The 24,521-nt window shown below is 43.5% G+C and overlaps 1 protein-coding gene and 1 long non-coding RNA gene across 2 annotated transcripts in view; one reads left to right on the plus strand and one right to left on the minus strand.

Annotated features, from left to right (window-relative positions):
* LOC310750701 (uncharacterized protein) overlaps positions 1–24,521 on the plus strand; it is a 735,887-nt gene that overhangs the window by 66,883 nt on the left and 644,483 nt on the right. The window lies entirely within an intron of this gene.
* Positions 11,967–21,287, minus strand: LOC310750825. The gene is made up of 3 exons (XR_014542313.1): positions 21,215–21,287; positions 16,257–16,396; positions 11,967–12,842 (listed from the first exon to the last, which is right to left on the minus strand). It is a non-coding gene; the product is annotated as an uncharacterized lncRNA (long non-coding RNA).

Consider the following 24,521-nt stretch of genomic DNA (forward strand, 5'->3'; position numbering starts at 1 on the left):
GCTAGTCAGGGGGATTTATTTCCAAGTAAACATGAGTACGAACAGGCTTGTAATCTATCTATGGAAGGGGCAAACCGTCTGCTTTGTATGCAGAAGGTGCCAGATTCAGCCCCTGGTTTATCCAGTGTTGACAAAACACTGACCTTGTGCTGAGTTTAACAATGAACAATTTCCCAAAATATATAGCAGGTATGATATATTATATAGTAGATATAATTGTTTGGTTCATCTTTGTTTGCTTTGCTTTTCTTCTACATCTCTTTGGTCTGCTTGCATTTCCCAAAGTTCATTTCCCTTTCTTCTTCTCCTCTTCATTTGGACAAAACTTCAGTTTTCAGAAGGAAGACTTCTTGTAATAATTTCCTTCATTCTGCTCGTTAGCCACGATGGCGTCCTCTTGGGCCTGGTGGGACCTTTCCTCATCTGTGGTCTACATTATAAAGTGGACGCTCAGGTTGCGAACATGATCCGTGCGGGATGCACGTTCGCAACCCACAGCGTTTGCAACCCACAGCACGTGCAAATTGCGATTTGGTGCTTCTGCGCATGCGCAAAGTGTGATTTAGCATTTCTGTGCATGCTCAACCGCCAAAACCCGGAAGTAACCCGTTCCGGTACTTCCGGGTTTCGGTGGTCCATAACCTGAAAAAACGCAACCTGAAGCATCTGTAACCCAAGGTATGACTGTATTACTATGGGTTTTTTTAACAACTGACAAGCATTCTGGCACCTGGTTGGCCACACGATTCTGGACCAGATTGGCTTTGGTCTGATGTAACTGGGCTTCTCCTATGTTATTCCAGGTTGTTTTCCCATTTCAAAAGAAATCAGGCCCAAGAATCGTGGAAAGCTTATGACATGTAATTTGGCCTTTAGCTTCATTCTAAACAAAATTGTCCTTGATCACTTGAATAAATACTCTAGGAGAAGCACTGAATTTTTTAATGCATCACATTTGTGATCATCCCAGAGATAAGCACTGTTTGGAATTGATTGCTAGATGTAATGCCCCAACTTTTTTCACAACAAAAATATAGGTTGAACAAGAAAAGCAATCACATGTGGGAATAATCTGTAATGTTTGTTTGTACATTGAAAATAGATTTAGTAGACATGACCTGATTTTAACTCGCTAGGAAGATTTGTTCAGGCTTTATTAAACTCTTGAGTTTGTTCATTTATTTATTTATTATACTTCTAGCCCAGTCTTCCTTTTAGAAAGCTCACAGCGGATTATACAAAGCTCCTACTGGTCTCTCTACCTTAGTACCAGTCCACCCTAGAAATGAGTTAACTCCATTCAGATTGGTTCCGGATTAGCTTAATATTTTTTCTGGAAATACTTCTGAAAAGAAGTAATGGTACCTCAACAAAAATGCTAACACATTTGCAAAGCTAAGCAGAGTCTGGTATGCTTTCAAATTGGATGGGGGACTGCATGCTGATATCCCTGCATTGCAAGGGGTTGGAATAGATGACCCTTTGGGTCCCTTCCAACTCTACAATTCTTTGTCCCCACCTCAAAAAAATGTCCTTTTCCTACTCATAATGTTAGTACATATGCCACCATGATATTGCATGTTTATTATATTCCCATGAATAGTAGCATTCTACAGAAGTGTACATTGAAGGTAGACCAGTGAAAGGCTGTGGGGGGCCTTGGCATAACGCCAATGATGGACCTCCACCACACACCCCCCCAACCAGCACTATGGGCAAGAGGAATTTAGATGGGAAAATAACCTAGCACCACAGCCTTGATCTGAAGTGATTCCAGGCAGTGGCAGAGCATCCCCTGCCTGTGCCCGGGGTGAGCAGGGCATGCACACGAGCAACCCTTAGCCACTGCTGCAAAGTGGGTGTGAGCCCAGCATCACTTTGCAAGACTCACAAAAACGACATGGGATGCCCTGAGCAGGCATTGCCCTGGCCCTGCAAGCCCAGCACTACTTTTGTGAGCTTGCAGGGAGGGTGCTGTGAGAAGGACACAACAGCGCCATAGCGCCAGGCTCACAGAGGCCAGGGCGCACACCTGCTGTGTCCTTCTCAGTTGTCCTCCAACTGGAGGTCACAACTGCTCATGACAGGGCAGGGCATCATGAGTGGTGGGGAGTTGGCTAATTGGTCTATAGCCAGTTAGAATAAAGAGCAGTGCTATTTTTCTTGAAAAAGATACTGGAACTCACCATGAACCCCTTGTACCTCGGTTACATACCTCGGGTTACATACGCTTCAGGTTACAGACTCCGCTAACCCAGAAATAGTGTTTCAGGTTAAGAACTTTGCTTCAGGATAAGAACAGAAATCATGCTCCAGCGGCGCGGCGGCAGCAGGAGGCCCCATTAGCTAAAGTGGTGCTTCAGGTTAAGAACAGTTTCAGGTTAAATACGGACCTCCAGAACGAATTAAGTACTTAACCCGAGGTACCACTGTAATGGCAATGGCGCCCATCTGAGAGGTGCTGGGACTGAGTTCCGGTGAGTTCCAATTACAATACACATTATGTGTGATTGAGGTTTGTGGTGCAAGCTCCCTTGGCCAATAAAGTGAGATGAGCGCCACAACCCCAGAGTCGGTCACGACTGGACCTAATGGTCAGGGGTCCCTTTACCTTTACCTTGGACTGTGTACAAAGTACCAATATCCATACGACTTACACCCACACCACTAGTGCTAAAGAGTTAAAGAATGACAGACACAGAAAATATGTTTTCTTAAAAATCCAGAACAAGCTAGACTGGAAGGGACCTATCCCTGAACATGGATACTAGAGCTTGAAGAATTCAGTCAAAACATTTTGGAGAGTGAGGCGGCAAGTCTTCAGCTATATTCACTGGGTGATGGAGGTTGTCAAATCCTGAAGGAAGTGAGGCCAAAATAGCTCCCATGATTAGCTTCCATCAATGCTTTGCAAGTACTTTTGCATAAACATGGACAACCCAAAAAAAAGAGAAAGATGTAAAAATATGCTTTTTAAAAAGAACGAGGGAGGGGGAAGGAATCCTCCCACTTCATGTTTTGCAGTTGAAAAAGTCTGGAAACATCTAGTCTGTCTATGTCTGAAGCCAAATGGTCCAAGTTTCAAGTAGGTTGCATTCTCGGCACCCATTGTAATATATCGTAACCGAAGAAAAATGCAGTTCAAGATCCCAAAGCTTGAAAAATGTGAAAAGGGCTCTAAAAAGGACTGCTTTATCCCTTGTTTCATTTTCTGATTAATTTCCTGGGATTATTCACTTTTAGTTATTGGTTACCTTCTTTGGCAATCACTCGTAGCCAAGTAAGATTGTCTTCTATGAACACAGTCTTAACAGTGAGTCCGTAAGTGACTTGTGGAGACCAATTCTGGATTCACACATCCTTCCACAGTGGGGAAATAGGTTTCCAGGTGGGAACCGATCATGGTGAGGGTTTGCCAAATGTGCCTTCCTCTTAGCTCATTCGTCCTGAGGTCAAGCGTCTTCAAAGTCCATGACACCTTTGGTAAAGGCTGTTCTCCAGTTGGAGCGCTTGCAGGTCAGTGCTTCCCAGTTGTTGGTGTTTATACTACATTTTTTTGATTTGCCTTGAGGGAGTGTTTAGACCTCTATTGTTGACCACCAGCTTTACGCTTTCCATTTTTAAGTTCGGAATAGAGTAATTGCTTTGGAAGACAATAATCAGGCATCTGAACAACATTACCAGTTCAACAAAGTTGATGTTGTAGAATTATTTCTTTGACACTGGTGATCTTTGCTTCTTCCAGTACACTGGCATTAGTTCGCCTATCTTCCCAAGTGATGTGTAAAATTTTTCAGAGACACCATTGATGGAATCGTACTGATTGCACAGCTTTTAGCAAAAGTTATATCCTTGGCAGTGTGTATCAATAGCCAACACACACACAAGAGCTACTTCAGTCTTAGTGTCTTCCCCTTTTTTCTTTCTTCACTACCTCCCTGCTTTCCTTTCCCCACTTTCTATCTTCTCTTCAAAACCTACAATCCTAGATTGACTCTGACTTACTTGACAGTGAGTCCCACTGAAGTGAGTGAGATATACATACTTCTGAGAAGAGATGGTGAGGATTGCAGTGTCCCATCATAAGCTCCCACCCCTTCCCATCCATGCCACCCCACGTTTTGCCTCAAGACTTGACAGAGCTCTCTCCCATCTAACTTTTGAATGTGTTTTAGTTTTCCACACAGGAAGCTATTTTAAAGGGAAAGCGAAGGAATTTGGAAGTGTCCTTGCAGTGCAGAAAAGCTGTTTTGCTGTCTTGAGAAGTCTGGAGGAGGAGAGAAAGCTAGGGGTGGAGTTGGAAGTGGAGTTTGAGAATATGACTGTGGGATGATCACAGAATCACAGATTTGGAAGGGACCTCTGAGGGGCATCTAGTCCAACCCCCAGCAATGGAGGTACCTCAACTCAAGTAGCCTCAACTTACGAGAACATAAGGCTTCCCCCCGCCATTTACCCCTATTGTGACACAGAAGGTACCCCCCAAGCCCCATCCCACCAATCTCTCCCTTTTTATCAAAGGAAAGGGGAGGCAGTCAAGCAGAGCTAGCCTCCTTTAATTTTTTTAAAGGTTCCTTTTAATTTTGTTACAAGGTTCGTTTTTAACATGGAGGGAACAGGAAAGCTGTTTAGGGGGAACCAACATAAACACCCCCCCAAATAAACATAAAACATTCCTCCCCTTTTCTTTTTTGCTAGTGGGGGGTGGATGCAAGGGAAGAAAAATGAAGAAGCAGCACATACTGTACATGCAGCACATAAAGATGTCTAGGGTTGGGGAAACAAATGTGTGAAAAGACAAAAGGAGAATTGGGAATAGTTTATGGGAAAGGAGGAAAAAATGGGGGGACAGACAATAACGCACACAGAAGGGAGGGAGGGAGGGAAGGCAGTCCAGTGTAGCTCACAAACACGCAGAATGGAGCAAAAGAGGTTTTCAAGCCAAGACAATTTTCCCCACCACCGCCCTTAACTTTTAAGCAACAGCCTCTGTCTGGGAGAGCGAAGGGAAAGCTCAAGGCAGCATCCTGCTATCTGCCGGCTGGGTAGCTCAGCTCCCAAGCAGGCAGAATGCAGCAAAGGGGGCTTTAAAGGCATGAAAAAGTGATCCTTCTTCCTCTTGAGCAAGCAGGAGAGACAGTGGGGCTTGCAGAGCTGTCGTGCAGAAAGGCTTCTTCCTTGCACCTCAGCTCTGCCGGTCCAAAGAGCAGCCCTGCCTCTCCGGCTCAAGCAAACAAGCAGGAGGCGCAGGGCTGTTTGCAGAGCTGACGCAGAGGGAGGTTTCTTTTCACGCGTCAGCTGTTAGGCGGGAGAGTTGCAGCAGAGCCGCACTACACCTCAGGCTCCCGAGGAGACCCTCTCTGGAGCTGGAGCGGATGACTGCTTCTGGGGAGGGTCTCCTCGTGAGCCAGAGGTGCAGAGGGGTTTTGCTTTGACTTGATCAGGTCTCTCCCCCGCTTCCCGGCCCCTTGAGAAGTTCTGGGGCCTTCCACTAAAAAATAAAAGCCCAGGAGGGGAAGAATCATGCACTGTGAGTGAAGCCATGCGCTTTAACTGTATGAATATGACCCTCCAGCTTCTGTCTGAAGTGGTGCAGCCTGGACAGAGTTTTGCCAGACACTGATTTTCATCTATTGATGAAAATCATAACTATCAGTCACATGGGCGACAGACAATTCTTGTGTTTACAGAGAATGAGAGTATGCGGTTATTATTCTGCTGCTTTTGCAAGCCTTGGTACAGTGGAAGTGAAAAATAGATCTGACCCACATTTGAGTAATTAACAGAAGAATCGCAGGGTGCCTAGATTCAAAACATGGGGCTTTGCGCACTCTCCAGTGGAAGAGAGCCCCCAGCAGTGTTAAAAACACTATCAGAGACCACTAGCAGCATTGCATTGTTAACCCTTTTTGCATATCCTGTTTAGGCTGCCTTAAAGCTCTTGCCCCCTCTCTATCCCTTTTGCAATAAGCAGACCACACAGTGTTAAGTAAGTCTGAAAGGTCTGGATCATGCATTATTCCATGCAGCAGCAAGGAGAACATAGGTAGATAACTCTTGGGTGCAAAATACACAATATAGTTTAAAACATGTGGTCTGCACTTGCGTCAAGAGAAGCGGTGCAGGCCTGGCACACCTTCTGGAAGGCTGGGGCAGCATTCTGCAGGCTGCAGGCAGCCTCCGCCACCTCGGGAGAAGTCTGTTGTGGCTTGCCGGAAGGCTGTCCCGGCCTGCACTGCATCTCTTGAGGCGGCATAGACCTGAGCAGCCTGGGTAAGGTTGCACCGGCCTGTGCTGCATCTCCTGAGGCCGCACAGAGTGGACCTCCCTCCTCCAGCACCACAGACAAACTTCTGGAAGAGGAGGTCAAGGTAAGTTTTTTTCCATTTCTTAGACCTGTTTCTGGACTCATGCCACAGCAGAACTAAAAAACGCTTGTCTGTTGCTCCCTCTCTCTGGCATGACCGCACAGGGGAGCAAAATTGGGGCACTGGGGATTGGGAGGAGAAGCAGGGGCATTTTCTGCCAATTCAGGATGTCCCGAATAGTTTGGGACACTTGAGGGTTCTGTGAGTTGCATTGGCGGAAGATTGTATGCGGCTTTTGTGGATTTTACTTCAGCTTTTGATTTAACAGACGCAGACTTCATTTGTGGAGAAAATTATCTTATGCTAAGTGCCTGCTGCCTCTGATTCCTTACTGTTATTCACAGAGGACAGAAGAAGTGTTAGGCAAGGTTGCTTATTTACATTTTTAATGTTCAACTTTTATATAGCCTGGAATGTCTGCCACTTTCCCTCTCTTTCCATCCTAAGGCAGACACCAGATGCAGACTCGGTCAGAAAACACACACATTCGTTACTCTGTTTACCATGTAGCCTGATGATGAGTTCTGACACTTGCACCATAATGTAAGAGCGAGCCAGTGCTCCCTTTTTCCTAAGCTTCTCCTACATGAAAAAGAAAGTGTCAGCTATTTTGCATGCGCATGCGCGCACACACACACACACACACACACACACACAGATCTATATTCTTATCAGATGCTGCAGGCAATTCTATTAGGTGGCTTAATTAGTTTAGGAAGGCAAAATGAGCCTGGAATGAACAAAGTTCCCAGCAGCCAAAACTTGGTATGGATGATACAAGGTAGTCCAGAGGAGTTGATTAATGTTGGCTGTTATTGAGTGATCACTTTCCAGAGTGTTGTGTTTCTGCTACTGAGATGCCATTTTGTGCTAGATCCAAGACAAGACTCAATTTGAAAAGGAATAAGAACAATATTAAAGCCTAGTTTTTTAAAAGAATATATATGTGAGTATATAACTGACGCTGAAATGTGAATGGAAGAGTTGAAAAATGAGAAATTGAGAGAAACTGAAATTGACAGATTAGCCCTTCCGTAGTGCTAACATCATATGACTCCTGCATTGTGCTATCTGTATAAACCCAAATGTTACAACATCTTCACAGATCTTGTGGAATTCTTTCCTCTGGAACTTTTTGCCATTTGAACTTTGTACAGTTTTTATGAAGCAAGGCAGATTTATTTTTTTTAACTGATTGATAAATCTTAGTTGCCCCCAGCAGGGGGGGAGGAAGGGGTGTGTGGTGGGGCGGGCCGCCCTGGGTGTCACCACTGAGGGGGTGACAAAATGCCAGGCAGCACTCACTGCGGGGCCTGCAACACGCCCGAGCCACGCGTCTCTCCTGGGAGTGATGCGGTGGCTGGGGGGCCCGCAGGCTCCGCACTGCCCCAAACGGTCCGCCCGCCACCTCCCCCTCACCTGTAGGGCTGCTGAGTGGGAGGAGGCAGGCAGACTCCTCAGAGGCCCCACAGAGTGACCTGTCCCAGCTTGCCCCGCCCCGCAGGCAGCTGGCCCTGGCTCCACCCCTGTGGGAGGTTGGCCCCGCCCCTGGGCGCAGGGCACATGCGCCGCCCCAGGTGCCCGATCAGCTTGCTCCACCGCTGGCCCCCAGTCTGAGTGATCCTGGCTATTAAAAGCTACACAAGAACAAAAATCCCTTACACCTCTTTGGATTAAGTGCTACTCACTTCACTTCACTGGATCATCATTGCAGCTCTTCTCCTTGTTTTAGCATACACCTTTATTTTATTGCTACATTACTCTGTTTAATATATTCCTAATGGTTTCAGGAGAGGACAGAATTTACACATGACAGGTCAAATTTGTTTTATTGAAATATTTATCTTTGCCTTTCAAAAGAAGATGACATTCAGAACTTTCTGAACAGTTAACCTTTTTTGAACTTGATTAAGCACAGAGTAGATGATATAAGTAGACTGAGATTTAAATGTTGACATTGCTGGCTGAAGAGTGAAACAGGAGCCTAGGTAGTGCAAATGTCAAGCTGTATCCCTGGTAGCCCCAAGTTGCTTTGCTTGTGTAAATATTTATTTACTTGTGATCTTTCTTTAGCAAAGACAGGGAGACACGTTCCATAACCTACAATCAGCAATTATGAATATGTGTATATATAAAGTAAAGAATGTTCAGAAATATTTTCTTTAGTGCTGTTACAATACAGTAGTACTTCGGGTTAAGTACTTAATTTGTTCCAGAGTTCCGTTCTTAACCTGAAACTGTTCTTAACCTGAAGCACCACTTTAGCTAATGGGGCCTCCCGCCTTAATTTCTGTTCTCATCCTGAAACAAAGTTCTTAACCCGAGGTACTATTTCTGGGTTAGTGGAGTCTGTAACCTGAAGCGTCTGTGACCTGAAGCGCCTGTAACCCGAGGTACCACTGTACTATGATTATAATCCAAATGTAATCTCAGACTAGGTATAAACTCTGGGATCCTCCGGATGATGTCTTTATTGAGCTTTCATCCTGATTTCCTTGCAGAAATCGTGCATGGAGGTTAGACTATCACTGGCCTTTAATGAGCATTCACAGTGATTTGCTAGCATGGTGTTTATACATCTTCCAGGTAACCATTTGTTCATCCTCAGTGCATTTCCCCTTCACTTTTCTAATCACAAAAGATGTGTCATTTTTTTAAAAAACTGAATTTGTTGTGCTGGGGTGACAGACCACTTTAATTCCCATTAATTGTGTACACCTACAGTTTTCATGATAGTTTGAGGGCAGTCTTTACTTCCCCTGCAGTATCCCTTCACTTTGATAATTCCTTAAAAAAATTCCTCCTGTTTATTAAGAACTCATATGGGCAAAACCTCCCACATGGTAGTTTATATGTTTCAGTTCACATGTGCTGAAGCACATCACTATCAAACACTTATTTAAGCAGAAGGGCACAGAAGGAAGGTGTGTTATACAGCAGTTTCCTAGGGATTCAGTCAGAGAAAGGTCATTCCCACCACTGGCTCCCTGATCCTTTCAGCTGCAGGTGTGTGTCAGGGGTTGAACCTGGGACTTCTGCATGTGAAGCCTGTGCTGTAGTACATGTCTACCCTGACTGAGACACAATGGAACTTCTTAAAGCACAATGCCTCCATTTTCAGGATCCCACCCCCCCTTTCAATGAATATGGTTATCTATAATGAATAAATATTGGCCCAGTTATCTATGTTGCAAAAAATATATATGTATCTCTAGAGTAACAGCTTAAATGTTCATGCACCATTTCCATAGTGTGTCATAAATTAATAAGGGACACTGTTCTTTTTTCTTTTTGTTCATGGTTGCACTGAAACTTTAATACAAAAGAGTTCTAGCTCTAGCTAGCTTTGATAACTAATAGATTCAGCACAGATAAGACTGTGCTTGCAGCAGCTCAATTCTCACAGAAAAGATAATTGCCTGAGCCCCCTCCCAACGTTGAGTACTTGCTGCACTTGCCAGCAGCTGTACTCAGTCATTCTGCAACACACTGTCCTGCAGTAGTTTCTGAAGTAGGTGCTACAAAGCAGTTTTTTTCCTTTCCGATAGATAGATGGACAGATAGATAGATAGATAGATAGATAAGTAGATGAGACCACCTGGGAGCATAACACTTTAAAAATGCAAAACAAATTGAATCTGGACTTAGTACAGAATAGCTGCAGTTCAAACACATTCCACAACATCTCAGTAGGCAGTTCCAGTGTGCAGGGTGGGCTGGGACACAAGGGAAGCCAGTGTAGTCCATAGTGCACATATTCCTAGTGGTAAGCACTGTTTGGCAGCAGAAAAGAGTGCCTCAGAAGGAGGTGGCCGTCCCTTCATTGGAGGCGTTTAGGTAAAAACCATCCCTCATAAGGGTTTATGGAGGAAAATGTATTCACTTTTCCTCCATAAACCCTTATGTGAATACGTTTTCCTTCCTCCACAAAAATCCCCTAGACCCATTTGTCTGCAATTTGGCAGGCTTAATCCATTCTGTTAGAGCCCAGTAGGCCTGTAAATTTCATCCACTTTAGCCAAAAGGGGGAAAGGTTATATCTGTTTATAGATTTCCTCATTGTAGTGAATGGAGAACAAAGAGTTTTATACAGAGAACCTGAAAAACAGATTGAGATGGAGAGATCACACAGCAACTCAGTCTGCATATACACTGAATGGTTTGTTTTCAAGTGTATATACTAGGGGGATAACGTGGAATCAATCTAAAATGAACTTTTATTTTAGGAATAAAATCAGTTTGCCAAGAAGCACTTTTCAGAGGCAAAAAATGTGCTAGAGCTCTAAGATTGCTGCCTATCAACGAGTTCTGATAACTTGCAAAGGAGCTCCCTGGCTACATGACAAAACTCTTTGTACTTGCCCTTGGTAAAAATGCATGACGATATAACATGCCTTGCTTGTTAAAAATTGGTAGAATCCCCTTGCATGCTTTTATTGGGCTAGGTTTATCATCATTTCCGTGAAAGTCCTCTTGCTTGAGTGCATAGTCTTAATTTTAGACTAATAAAACTGACACTGCACACCAATAAAATCTACTGTGAAGAAGACACAGAAGGGGAGGCATCAAGTAAATACATCAAGACCTTGTTCAAATTAATTCCTGAAGCTGAAAAGCTCTTTAAAAATATGTCTTGAGCAGTCCCTGAATTGATATCTTCCATTAATGGAAGAGGGAACACTTTTTTCACCCAATGCCCATTCTCCCTGCATCTCCCTCAGTGCCATCCACCATGCTGTCTAGAGGGTCCCTCAACCCTCAAAACTCATTTTTAGGGCACTAAGGGCTGCAGGGGCAGCAGCAATCAGTTCTAGCTGAACAGCAGTTTGGAAAAACTCCAGAGAACCTAAGAAGAACCCTAATAGATCAGAGCAAAGTCCCATCTAGACCAGCATCCTGATCTCACAGTGGCGGATGAGATGCCTATGGGACTCTCACGAGCAGGACCTGAGTGCGACAGCAACCTCCCCTCTTTAGATTCCCAACAGCTGGTATTCAGAGGCATGGTGCCTCCAGCACAGGAGGTAGAACATAGTCTTCATGCCTTACAGCCATTGATAGCTGTATCATCCATGAATTTATCTTTGAAAGCCATCCAACCTGGTGGTCATCACCACCTGCCTTCTACAAACTGGAGAGAAGATAGTATCCAGGCTTGCCATCAGGGAACAACCGCTTCCATCTCCTTGCCCCATGCTTCAGTCATAAGGGAACCCATGCAAGAACAACTTGGAGTGGGTCTTTGGGCCTAGGTATGAAAGTTGGAGGGTGTTGCTAGGCACTATTGCCATGAGGTTTGGAGTGACACTGGGATGTGAAAGTCTTGGAGATGTCAGACATACAGTATGTTTTTTAAAAACAAAAACAAACAAAAAACGGTTAATTGTTGAACAGTTAATGTTGTGGAGATGTTGGGTTGTACCCAGTCCTTTTTTCTAGAAAAAGAGGTGCAGGAACTCCCACCTTTTTTTTGACAGGCAACTCTAAGTTGTTGAGCTTCTTTTAGGAGGATGCCGAAGTGAAAATGAAATAATGGAGTGTTAAAATCAATGGATGTCTATACTCTTGCTTATGTAATTTGACCACCAGTGTGTAATTCTCTGCACATGCATAATCTTGAAAAGAATGAAGGAAAGCAACACGTTTTCCGATTGCTGCCTTGGCTTTAATCCACAGTCAGTTCCCAGGCACACAGATGCCTCTGGGAACATTTATGGAGGTGCACTGAATTCAGAGCTGAGAAATTGATTTATGCTGTCATCACATACAAGCTTTGTGGATATCGTTTCCAAAGTGAAAACCTGCATGGGGTGAGGGTGCACATGGAGGAACAAACAGCAAGGAATTAAGAGTGCAAAGCAGATTAACCCATCACCACCTCTGCATTTTCTCAATTATAGAGATAGAGAGGTGTGACAAGGGTGAAGGAGCGGATGACTCAAAGCAACAGTTCTCTGCTTAAATGCTTCTCTCCCTCTCCCCTTGGGGCATCATAGAATAGCACAGGCAGAGAAATCGCTGCAGAGAAATGTCATTCATTTCGCATTCAGATACAATACCTTCTCTCTCACAGCAATGGCCCCATATTTATATGTGTCAGTTTCCTATTAGGACATCATCCTAATTTGCAAAAGACCACTTCCATCATCCAATTGATCCAAATTTCTTATAACTGTTGGAAGCTTCCCACTTTCAACTAAAATGGCAAGATTCTTTGCTATTGTAATGAAACCTTTATACGTCAGAATAATTAAACACTCATATGAATGTTTCTGGCATAACAAACACAAGTCCCATAAAAATGGTGCCACTGCAGGGTCAGTCATAGCATCAAACAATTCATGTTTCCTCTTCATTGACATTATTTGTAATTTGCTGCCTTTCTCTGAAGCAGACACCAGCAATCTCTACTTTCCACAATGATGGTGTTTCAGTCTGATGATATGCTCAGCTTTTGTTCCATACACCACTTTCCTGAAAACAAAGAGACATTTTAGAAATGTTACAAATCTTGCATATTACAAGTAAAAATTAGGTTGTGGCCTAACAGAGTCTCAGATCATTGCTTAAAGGTGGGGATGAAGGTTTTATGGTCATATTTGCAGGGGATGCAGAGTCCATATGCAAGGTCAAGTCCAGTCCTAAGGTCAGGAGTATCTCAGTTCACGTAGTCAGACGATCTGGGGGTTAAGAAAGCCAAAAGTCCAAGGTCGCAAGAAGCAGCGAGGTCTGGCCAGGAAGAACAAATGTTGTTTCCAGCAGCTGGCTGAGTCTGGAAACCCTGCTTAAGAAAGCTGGAGCCAGCTGGTTCACATCAGGAGCAAGAAGGCTGATCAGCAACAGGTGGAGACACTCTGGCTTCTGCTCATTCAGGCTGCTGCTCAGCAGGTGAAGCTGATTCCTAGTCCATGACAGTCCAAGCAGCTTGCCCACACCCTTGGAGGTAACAGATTAGAATTGATCCCATGAAACTTGACTAGACAGATCTCTAGCACTCTCCTCTGGCCCTGCTACCACAGTGGAGTCTACCTCTTTCCAAATCTGAGCGACTTTATCTGCGAAAAACTTTCCAAAATCATTGTAGGCGATCTTGGGGGCCTCACCAGACCCCGATGGCAAAGGTGGTTCCGTTAGATTGTGAACCACCTGAAAGAGTCTCCTGCTGCTGTTTGCTGCAGATGCAACAGAGGCGACGAAGAAGTCCTTCTTCGCCCTCACCATTGCCACCTGGTAGGCTCAACGTTGAGCTCTAACCCGTGTTTGGTCCAATTCAGAATGAGTTATCTTCCACCGGTGCTCTAGCCATCTCAGCGATTGTTTCATTGCCCTCAGCTCTGGGGAAAGCAATGGGGCCATCCGGCTCCTTGCAATTGGAGAGGGCACTTTGGAGCCAGTCAATAGCCCTGGTTAATTTCGCATTCCAGCAGGCCACCAGGGAATCAGCTGAAAGGCCATCAACATGGGATAACGTGCTTTGAGCCTTCAGAATCCTAGTTTTTGTTTTTCCTGAATCATAGACTCATAGAGTTGGAAGGGACCCCTGGGTCATCTAGTCCAATCACTTGCAATGCAGGAGTCGCAGCTAAAGCCTCCATGTCAGATGACCATCCAACCTCTGCTTAGGAACAAGTCTGTTCCACTGCTGAACAGCTCTTACTGTCAGAAAGTTTTTCCAAATGTTTAGTCAGAATCTCCTTTCTTGCAACTTGAAGCCATTGGTTCAAGTCCTACCCTCCAGAGCAGGAGAAAACAAGCTTGCTTTCTCTTCCATGTGACAGCCCTTGAGATATTTGAAGAGGGTTATCATATCTCCTCTCAGTCTCTTCTTTTCCAAGCTAAACATACCCAGCTCCTTCAAGCGTTCCTGTAAGGTTAGTTTCCAGATCTTTGATCATCTTGGTTGCCCTCCTCTGCACACGTTCCAGCTTGTCAACATCCTTCTTAAATTGTGGTGCCCAGAATTGGACCCAGGATTCCAGGTGTGCTCTAACCAAGGCAGAATAGAGTGATACTCTTGCTTCCTTTGATTTGGACACTATACTTCTGTTGATGCAGCCTAGAATAGTGTTAGCTTTTTTTACTGCTGCATCACCTTAGTTTTACTGCTCCAATAATTTAAATTTAAATAATTTAATTTAAAAAACAACGTATCATAAGAAAATATTCCCATTGGGGAACTTGTGTTTGTTTACATGTAGTTCCACCCACTAAATGTCACCACTATTCCAGCTCCTTTAGTGATATCTCTCTCTTTTATGAAAAGTTCAAAGTCTTGATAACTGTGGCCGGATTGCACAGCCTATAGGAAGTATTATCGATGCAAGAGGAAAAGTGTGCTCAATGTAATATGCAATGCTACCCCATTCCACCCCCCTCCCAGACTATTGCTAAATCCTTAGGCTGGCTTTGTCTCCCACCGCCCTCCATTGAACAGACTTTCTGCAATAATTAACAAAGGTTCCTGGCAACCTAAAGTCCTATGTCAAAAAGGTATACATTGTAATTAGAGTAATTATAACTATTTAGGAACACTTATTCTAACTTTGAATCACAAAGCGCAAACAAGATCAGGAGACATCAAGCGGTAATTATGGCCTTTGGATTGCCGTGCTGTGGGTGAGTGGAGGTGGAGAATAGCAAAGGATGGAAACCAAGTATTACTCTGTATGTGAAAAATAACCTTACAAAAATTGTAAGAAATTGGAATGCACAAGGATCCTGCGGTGGGACAGAAGAAGTATCCCTTTTGGCAGAAATGACGAGCAGAATCCGAAACCAGGGAAGAGAAGCAGCGCAAGAAGAATGGAAAAAAATCAAGGACTATTTAAAGAAATATTACAAAGTTAATGAAAGTTAGAATGATGTTGGACTGGAAAGTAAATGGTTACTATTAGCAATGGTTAAGACAAGGAGAATAAGGAAGATTAGTTTAAATTTAAATTAAAATAAGGGAAGATTTGCTGAGTAATCGATAAGAATTTGGAATACAGAAAAGGGAGGCATGAGGAAGTCGGGGAAGAAAGGTACAAGAAATTAGGATATGAAATGGTACATGTTTTTTTGTTTTGTTTTTGTCTTTGTATGTTTATGTATGTTATGTCTATATGGAAAAATTCTCGAATAAAAATATTTAAAAAAAAAAAAACAGAAGAAGTATCCCTTACGCATAATAGTTTTGTTACCTACAACTCTTCCAACTCTACAGTTCTATGATTCTATAACTCAATCTACATAAACAGATCCCTTGAGTGGGTGGGACTTTTGTCTTTATCCTGATGGACCTGCTTTCACTGGTCCTTTATCCATTCTTGAATCACTTATCAGTCTGAAGCCACATGATAATAAAAAAACATTTCAAATTATCCAGGACTAATTACAGCATAAGCTTTCATAGACAAGACCAGGCATAGGCAAACCATTTAGCCATGCTGGCCACATGACTTTACCTTTACTTTTACCATAGTTCTTTTTATCTTTTTCTATTTTTGATTGCAAGGCACTTTGGGTAGGCATTTGCCCAGAAAAGCAGCCTTAAAAAAACTTAAATAAATAAGTAAGTAGATAGAGTTGCAGCCTTCATATTAGTAGGAAAACACACCCCAAACATTCGGGAAATGGATATTTATTTATACATACATACATACATACATACATACATACATACATACTTCTCCTGTTTCTGCTTAGGGGGAAAAGAATTCAAAGCAGAAATTCAGGCCATTTTAGAAATAAATCAGTTCCTCACACACACCCTGAAAATAAAATTAAGGCTGCAAAGCTAACCCCATTTACATGGTAGCAAGCCCTACTGAAATCAATAGGACTTAATTCTGCTTAGATACGGTTAGATTTGCACTGTAAGCCAGAATCAACCATCTTGTTTCAGACCTTATAATTGCTTCCCTGAATCATGTAACCTTCTTGACTCTCATAATAATTTTGTTTTCTGGGATGATTGTTTCTGAGATCCTGATTTGTTCCAGAAGCATTTTTTCAGTCTCAGAAAGGAGAACGGCAGCCCAACAAACCTGCAAAGGATACCAGGAAACAAGTTTGTGAGTGGCAGCTGACAGATGAGGATGGAACTGGCACAGAGTGAATTATCTGAAAGGATTTTTTCCCTCCGCTTGTGCATTCACTGTACTGGGATGAGGTCATCATTCACAGAATGGGACGCATATTCTTGAGCTAAGATGCTCTTTACAATTGGAACAACATAGAACAAGTTAGGAAATGAAGGCAATGAAAGCAGAAACTCAAAACAGATGTATATTCCCAGAACTCCCTGGGAACTCAAAGGGAACTGATCTATGTCAAGGAAGCAAAAAGAAGTTAAAAAACAAATTTTCTGTGTGTGTTTGGAAAGAGAGGTAAAATGAATATGCTACATTTAAAAAGAATTTTCAGTGGAGCATGAAAGCATTCGCATTCTTATTTTTTAAAAGAAACACACAAAAGACTAATATCACTATAATAACCAGCACACTATCAAGGAACGAATTCACTTCTTGGTTGATCTGATTTTCAATTATTCACAGACTTTTTTTTAACTTACTCATTTTCCACTCAAGGAATTCTTCGCTTACACCATCTTTTCTAATAGATTTATTCATGCCTTCTGTTTGGAGGGAAGAAACCAGAACCATAATCTAAGATGAGTTTAATCTCGCCATTAGAAAGGAAAATAAAATCTGCAGGATCAGGCCAAAGTTCCAAAATTGCATCAAACCTAACTTTCTTCCTGTCATGGTGGCCAACAGAGAGGCTTCTGGGAAGTTCATAGAAGTAGCTCTCTCCCTCTATTGCTTCCCAGCAACAGCTGTGGGTTGGTATTCTGGTTTCTGAAGAGGGACATTCAGTAGCACTAGCATGGCTAACAGCAATGCATATGCCAATCCACCATGAGTTTATCAAATTATTTATCTGTTTAGTTAATGGGCTTCTAGGCTACTTTTTCAGACACAAAGGCTATATAGTAAAGGTAAAGGGACCCCTGACCATTAGGTCCAGTTGTGGACGACTCTGGGGTTGCGGCGCTCATCTCGCTTTATTGGCCGAGGGAGCCGGCGTACAGCTTCCGGGTCACGTGGCCAGCATGACTAAGCCGCTTCTGGTGAACCAGAGCAGCACACGGAAACGCCGTTTACCTTCCCGCCGGAGCGGTACCTATTTATCTACTTGCACTCTGACGTGCTTTCGAACTGCTAGGTTGGCAGGAGCTGGGACCAAGCAACGGGAGCTCACCCCGTCGCGGGGATTCGAACCGCCGACCTTCTGATCGGCAAGCCCTAGGCTCTGTGGTTTAACCCACAGGGCCACCCGCATCCCTCCACAAAGGCTATATACCAGGGTATAAGAAAATTATGTTATGTATATCAATAAAAATATATATAAAAAATTTTCCTTCCAGTAGCACCTTAAAGACCAACTAAGTTAGTTCTTGGTATGAGCTTTCGTGTGCATGCACACTTCTTCAGATACACACTGTATCTGAAGAAGTGTGCATGCACACGAAAGCTCATACCAAGAACTAACTTAGTTGGTCTTTAAGGTGCTACTGGAAGGAAAAAAAAATTTTTGTTTTGACTATGGCAGACCAACACGGCTACCTATCTGTAATAAAAATATAGTTTATTTATGGTCCAACAACCAAAAATAAAATGTTGCAGAATTTAAAATATGTAACGCTACAAACATACACACACCAAAAACTATCAGAAAGCAAACATTAATCATCTAAGGGAAATTGCAACATTTAGAAGTGCATTTGATGCTAGTCAGAGTATCTACTTCAAGAAGGACTAGCAGTAGATATCACCCTTAGAAGCTTTGCAACTTGCTTAGTAATTAAATAATTACAGCCATTCAATAAAATGATCAATAAAAGCGATCAGGAGGCTTCAAAGAGACTCTGAAGAACTGTTTAATAGGATACATGATTGTTTCTCTAGCCCCCTGATGAAAACTTCATTTTAAAAGAGTACATGACACTGACTTCACCTCTTGGTTATTACAAGGGCAGCATCTGTTGTTGATAGGACCATTCTCATATATGTCCTCTAAAAGTTTGGAGGATAAAGCAATGTTTTGAAAGAAACTGAAGAGGCCTTTGTTTTCTCTTAGTTGGACCTACTGCCCATCAGTGCCACTGGGGTGACCTCATTTATGTCTCATTTATGGAACACCCTCCCCACACCGCTTTTCTCCCCCACTTTTAACAGATAAGAACAGCGATGATGAGAATGTTTTATGATACTGCCTAACACTGAGCTTTGTTGTTATTCCATGCGGGACCTGCAGCAAGAATTCCAGTCTGGAGTGCTGTTACTCAAGACTCCAGCCACCCCATTCCATTACCCCTTCCCCAGCTCTCCATCCACAGCAGCATTCCATGGCCATCAAGCACACAATTTCAGTGTACCTGAAGGAGCATCTCCACCCCCATCATTCAGCCCGGACACTGAGGTCCAGCTCCGAGGGCCTTCTGGCGGTTCCCTCACTGCGAGAAGCAAAGTTACAGGGAACCAGGCAGAGGGCCTTCTCGGTAGTGGCGCCCGCCCTGTGGAACACCCTCCCACCAGATGTCAAAGAAATAAACAACTATCTGACTTTTAGAAGACATCTGAAGGCAGCCCTGTTTAGGGAAGCTTTTAATATTTCATGAATTATTGTATTTTAATATTTTGCTCGAAGCCAGGGTATAAATAAATAATAATAATAATAATAATAATAATAATAATAATAATAATTATTATTATTATTATTATTATTATTTACTCCTCACTGGGCAGTTTGGAAGGTATCGCTCACCTTTAAGATCCCCCTACCTTTTTGAGTGTGTACTGTTTTAACTTGGGGGAGAGACTCCAAATACTTCCCTCTTATGCATGGGCGATGCTTTTTGGCTTAATAAGCAGCAGCACCCACATTTTGAATGTTATATATAAACTGAATTATTTCACCTGGTTTTTGTGCCATTGTTGGTTTATGGTTTTAGTTTTAGTTTCATTCTTTCGATGTTTTTAAATAGCAGTTCATGTAAGGCAATTTGTGCTGAAGAAATGTCATGAACATGGTTCAAATACAGCGATGCCAACTTAGACATCCATATTTCCTCATTTATCAGTAGCATGGGATGCAGGGGGAGATTGTTCTTATCTCCGTTCATTAAGCATCTTGTTCCTGGAATCTCCTTTAATTTAAGGTTACCAAAATAAATTCAGTGAATCCGGGGACACTTTTAAACTTCAATGAATTTTGTATGGGGACTGATTTGTAAATCCAGGCACTGTCCCCAGGAAACGAGAATGTCTGGTAACCTTACTTAATCTTGCCATGGGTTAGCTAAAGAGGTGCAATGCTGCATCATGCACATTGCTAAACAATACAGTGAAAATACAATTTCTGGTGTGCCATATGCTCCTAGTTACCCCTTTCAATCTGGAAAAAAACTTAATGTTATTCAGTGATTGTCCATAGATGTTCACTACACAATGGAGAGAAGGGGGAAACATAAGGTAAAGAAAGAGAAGTGTAGCATTTAGAATAAATAATGCAAAGTCTGCACATCTTCATAAAAGTCACATCATTTGGTCTGACTATGGGCTGGTTTGCACACTTACTGCTACTGATTATGCAAATCACTTACCTTTCCCAGGAATATGTGTGAAAAAGCATCCAAACAGCCATGTACCCTACACAATTATTTTCATAGGTGCAGCATCTCATAAATTCTGCTGCGATCTTGGAAATTGCTCCAATTCAGTTACCTTCAGCTTACACTATGGGGGAGGGATTTAATTCACTTCACATTTAAAAGTGAATTTATCAAATATGAGAACCAAAATGCAGTTATCCTTCAAAATTTGCACTTATCCAAATTTTGCATTGCAATGCTCTGTCCAAGCTATGTGTAGTAAAATGCAGATATTAGGGAATAGTGTACATTAAAAAAGGATATATTCCTGAAAATAACACGCAATAGTTGTTTGCAAGTGGTTGCAAAAAAAAGTACATTAGTGAGAATTGCATACAGAAATGTTCTTAAATGGGAGAAATTAAAAACAACCACCACAAATTGCTGCAGAAATGCAGAGAACTTAATTTAAGCTTGGAAAAAAGAGAAATTGAGAGAACCAAAATTGACTTAGCCTTTCATTCGTAGTTTACACAGCACTCCCCCCCCCCCAGCCCTCTGTCCCATAGAAAATGGCTCTTGCTCTTCTGGCTTCCCAGCGAAGCAGTAGGAGGGACGGAAGGGAGCCCTTACAAGGAGCCCCTTCTGTCCCACATCCCGCTTCGCTGAGAAGCCAGCAGAGCAAGAGCGACAGACGGGAGCCATGGCTCTGGCTGCAGAGGCATCCCTCTGCTCACGACTGCAGCGGTAACCGAGGGATCCCTCTGCCGCCTAGTGCATTTGCTCCATAAGACGCACAGACATTTCCCTTTACTTTTTACGAGGAAAAAAGTGTGTCTTATGGAGCAAAAAATACGGTATGTGCTGAAAGCTACCGTTTTCCCCAACTATTTGTTTGTATCCCTTTTCTGCCCCATGAATCAAAGTGTCACACATCTGCTTCTTAGGTCCCTAGGATTCTCAGAGCCCCATCTGCCATGTTTATATGCAGGCAAATTGTGAACTCATATGTGTTGTCTGCATGCTGAAAAACTCCACTAGAGACAGAACCAATCACTACTTTGGGGTTGTGGCATAGAGCACTTGGGGGTGGGATTAAAAATTCAAAACTGTCATGAAGGCAGGAAGGCTGCCTTCTCCCTGCTTGCCTCTGAACTGAAGACTGGGGGGAAAGAAACTGAGAAAACCCGAAATTGACAGATTCTCCTACCTCTGTCTCTGCCTGAGCTTTGTCCAAACAAATCAGGATGAATGCACATTAAACAGGTCATCTGGAAGCGCCCTTTGTCTGAATGGATGCACACTCATGCTGAACTTGTGCATTTGTTAACATATGTTTACACAGTGGGTGCTACCCAACCCATTCGATCATTGCCTATGACGCAATGATCAGCGTTTAGCTGAAGCAAAGCTTCTAAACCAGGGAGCATAAAGGGTATGTGCCAAGTGTGAGTACTTTGGATTGCCTGCTTTAGATTTTTTTTTTTTTAAGAGAATGAGAGAGGATATTTTCCAATATGTCTGAATTTGTTAACTGCATGAAGCATGGAGGAGCTGGCAAAAACAGAGGGAGCAGGAAAGTAGGAGCATCTGCTTGGAATTAGCTTACAAATCTCTGAAGTCCACCAGATAGCACTTGGCTATTGGAAAAGCTGATTAGGGCAGACGGAAAATGAGACTGTGAGAATTGGCTCCCCAAAATATGATCACCTTAGCCAGAGGCATGACTAGGCTTTGTATTAACAAAAATTCTGCACCCAAGCAATCCATATTCTAAGCCAATGAAAATAGCACACAAGGCAGCCATTGAGAAAATGTGCCAAGTTTCCCCCATCAGTGGCACATTTGACACCTCAATTGTCCAAATGATTCCAAGCCGACCTTTGAGCCAAACTACCGTATTTTTCGCTCCATAACACGCAGATTTTTCCTCCTAGAAAGTAGGGGGAAATGTCTGTGCGTGTTATGGAGCGAATTCCTACAGATGGCGGGGGAATCTGCTGCAGTTGTGAGCAGTCCATGGCTCGCTTTGAAACAGTAAGCGGCTCCTGTCAGCTAGCGGAGCCGGGGAGGAGGGAGAGAAGCAGAGCGGGGTTGGCTGCTTTAAAACAACCCCGTCCTCTATGTTCCTCTCTCCTCCCCACTGAGCTGCTAAGTAGCAGCAAAGCTTTTCAGCCAGCCTAGCAGGGAGGAGGGAGAGAAGCAGAGCGGGGTTGGCTGCTTTAAAACAACCCCATGCTCTCTGTCCCTGCCTGCAGTTTTTTGCTGTCCGATTTTGGATTAGCCACTGTAGGGGCTGTGTGTGTGTGTGTGCTTGAGCTATCGTTCTCCTCCTCCTGCTTCCCGTTCACTCTCCCTGCGCCCCTGCGCTCTCCCTCCGACTTTAGGATTGACACTCTGTGTGTCTGTGTGTGTGAGAGAGGGCTCCTTCTCCTTCTCTTGCTTCCGTTCACTCTCCCTGCGCCCCTGCGACTTTAGAATTGACACTGTGTGTGTCTGTGTGTGAGAGAGGGCTCCTTCTCCTTCTCTTGCTTCCCGTTCACTCTCCCTGCGCCCCTGCGCTCTCCCTCCGTCTTTAGAATTGACACTCTGTGTGTGTGAGAGAGGGCTCCTTCTCCTTCTCTTGCTTCCGTTCACTCTCCCTGCGCCCCTGCGACTTTAGAATTGACACTGTGTGTGTCTGTGTGTGAGAGAGGGCTCCTTCTCCTTCTCTTGCTTCCCGTTCACTCTCCCTGCGCCCCTGCGCTCTCCCTCCGTCTTTAGAATTGACACTGTGTGTGTGAGAGAGGGCTCCTTCTCCTTCTCTTGCTTCCCGTTCACTCTCCCTGCGCCCCTGAGACTTTAGAATTGACACTCTGTGTGTCTGTGTCTGTGTGAGGGCTCCTTCTCCTTCTCTTGCTTCCGTTCACTCTCCCTGCGCCCCTGCGACTTTAGAATCGACACTCTGTGTGTCTCTGTGTGTGTGAGGGCTCCTTCTCCTTTTCTTGCTTCCCGTTCACTCCCCCAGCACCCCTGTGACTTTAGGGCCAGTTCTCTCTCTGCGTGTGTGTGTGTTTTGACCTCACTGCGCTTGTTGGGGGAGAGTGTTGGTCGCAATTTTTCTTGATTTGTCTCAGAGTGGTTACTATCATGGTTTCCTTGCCGGGGAGGAGGGAGAGACGCAGAGCCTGCTTGTTCTAAAGGAGCAAAGCCAGAGAGGAGCCTCTCCTGCATTATTAGCAGCATCCTTCTCCACACACCCCACGCGTGCTCCTTGTCCCTTGAGTTCTTTTCCTTCCCTCCCCACTTAAAACGTGGTTACAAAGCACGGATCCACATGGATCCTCAGGATTTTTGCACTAGGTCACCCCAAATTCACCATCAGATCACTTAGCATATCCATGGCTACAGCCTGCACCAAAAAACACACGCACCCACTGTTTCATGGGGCTGCAATGGCGCAAAAACGTGGTTACAAAGCATGGATCCACATGGATCCTCAGGATTTTTGCATTGGGCTACCCCAAACTCACCGTCAGATCACATGTCTGGCCACAGCATGAACCACAAAAATCATACATCCACTGTTTCGTTTAGAATATTTTTTTCTTGTTTTCCTCCTCTAAAAACTACGTGCGTGTTATGGTCAGGTGCGTGTTATAGAGCGAAAAATACGGTAGTTGTCATATTGATTATGTGGATGTAATTGTGCACATTTTTGTAATGTAAATAACAGCCTCAGAACCAGGAATGACTGTTTAAGGTCAGAAGAAAAGGAAACTGAGACTCCTTGAGGAAACCTAAACAGTCAGCTACATCAAATTATAAATCCCTCTGAGATTAAGGACAAATACTTGAACTACATCTTCAAGGTGCAAATGTAAAAATCTGTCTCATGGAGCCAGCTTCAAGTAAAGCAAGCCATCCAAAGCAGTGGTTGGAACAACCCATAGATAGATGCATTTGTGCATGATCTGGAATGGTTCCACAATATTTCCATGGTGCGGAACGTGTTTTGTGTGATTTTCTGCATTTAGAGATACGGTGACTGTGACTATTTATTCAAACAATTGTCTCTAATGGTGTTCAAGAAATGCAATACAGAGAAGTAAAAAAATGAATGAAACTATAAAATCAGACTTCAATTAAAATGCTTGCTAGAATTTAAAAAAGGCTTCAGTAGGCACTGGAAATTCAAGAGGCTTGTCTAACCACCACTGGAAGGCCATTCCATAACATTGGGCCCACAGTACTGAACACGCAGTTCCTGATGGATAAGAGCTGTGCATGTGAGTCATGCAGTACCACGAACAGTGGGCTTATTATCCACACTTACCTTTTGCCCTGCACTTTCTAGGTGTAGGTCTGGGCTTTCCCAGTCCATGTCTGAGCAGTATGGGTGTTTATTTGTTACCTCACTGCTGAATTACAGCAAACAGCAATTTAGGTTTCCCACGGATCGCTGTTTGCTCTGATTCAGCAGTAAAGAGTAAGTTTTTGCAGGGAAAGAGGCAGGACCAAAAGAAGAAGAAGCAGCT

The sequence above is a fragment of the Podarcis filfolensis genome, assembly GCF_964270895.1.
Source record: "Podarcis filfolensis genome assembly, chromosome: 15".
In the NCBI taxonomy this organism is placed as follows: domain Eukaryota; kingdom Metazoa; phylum Chordata; class Lepidosauria; order Squamata; family Lacertidae; genus Podarcis; species Podarcis filfolensis.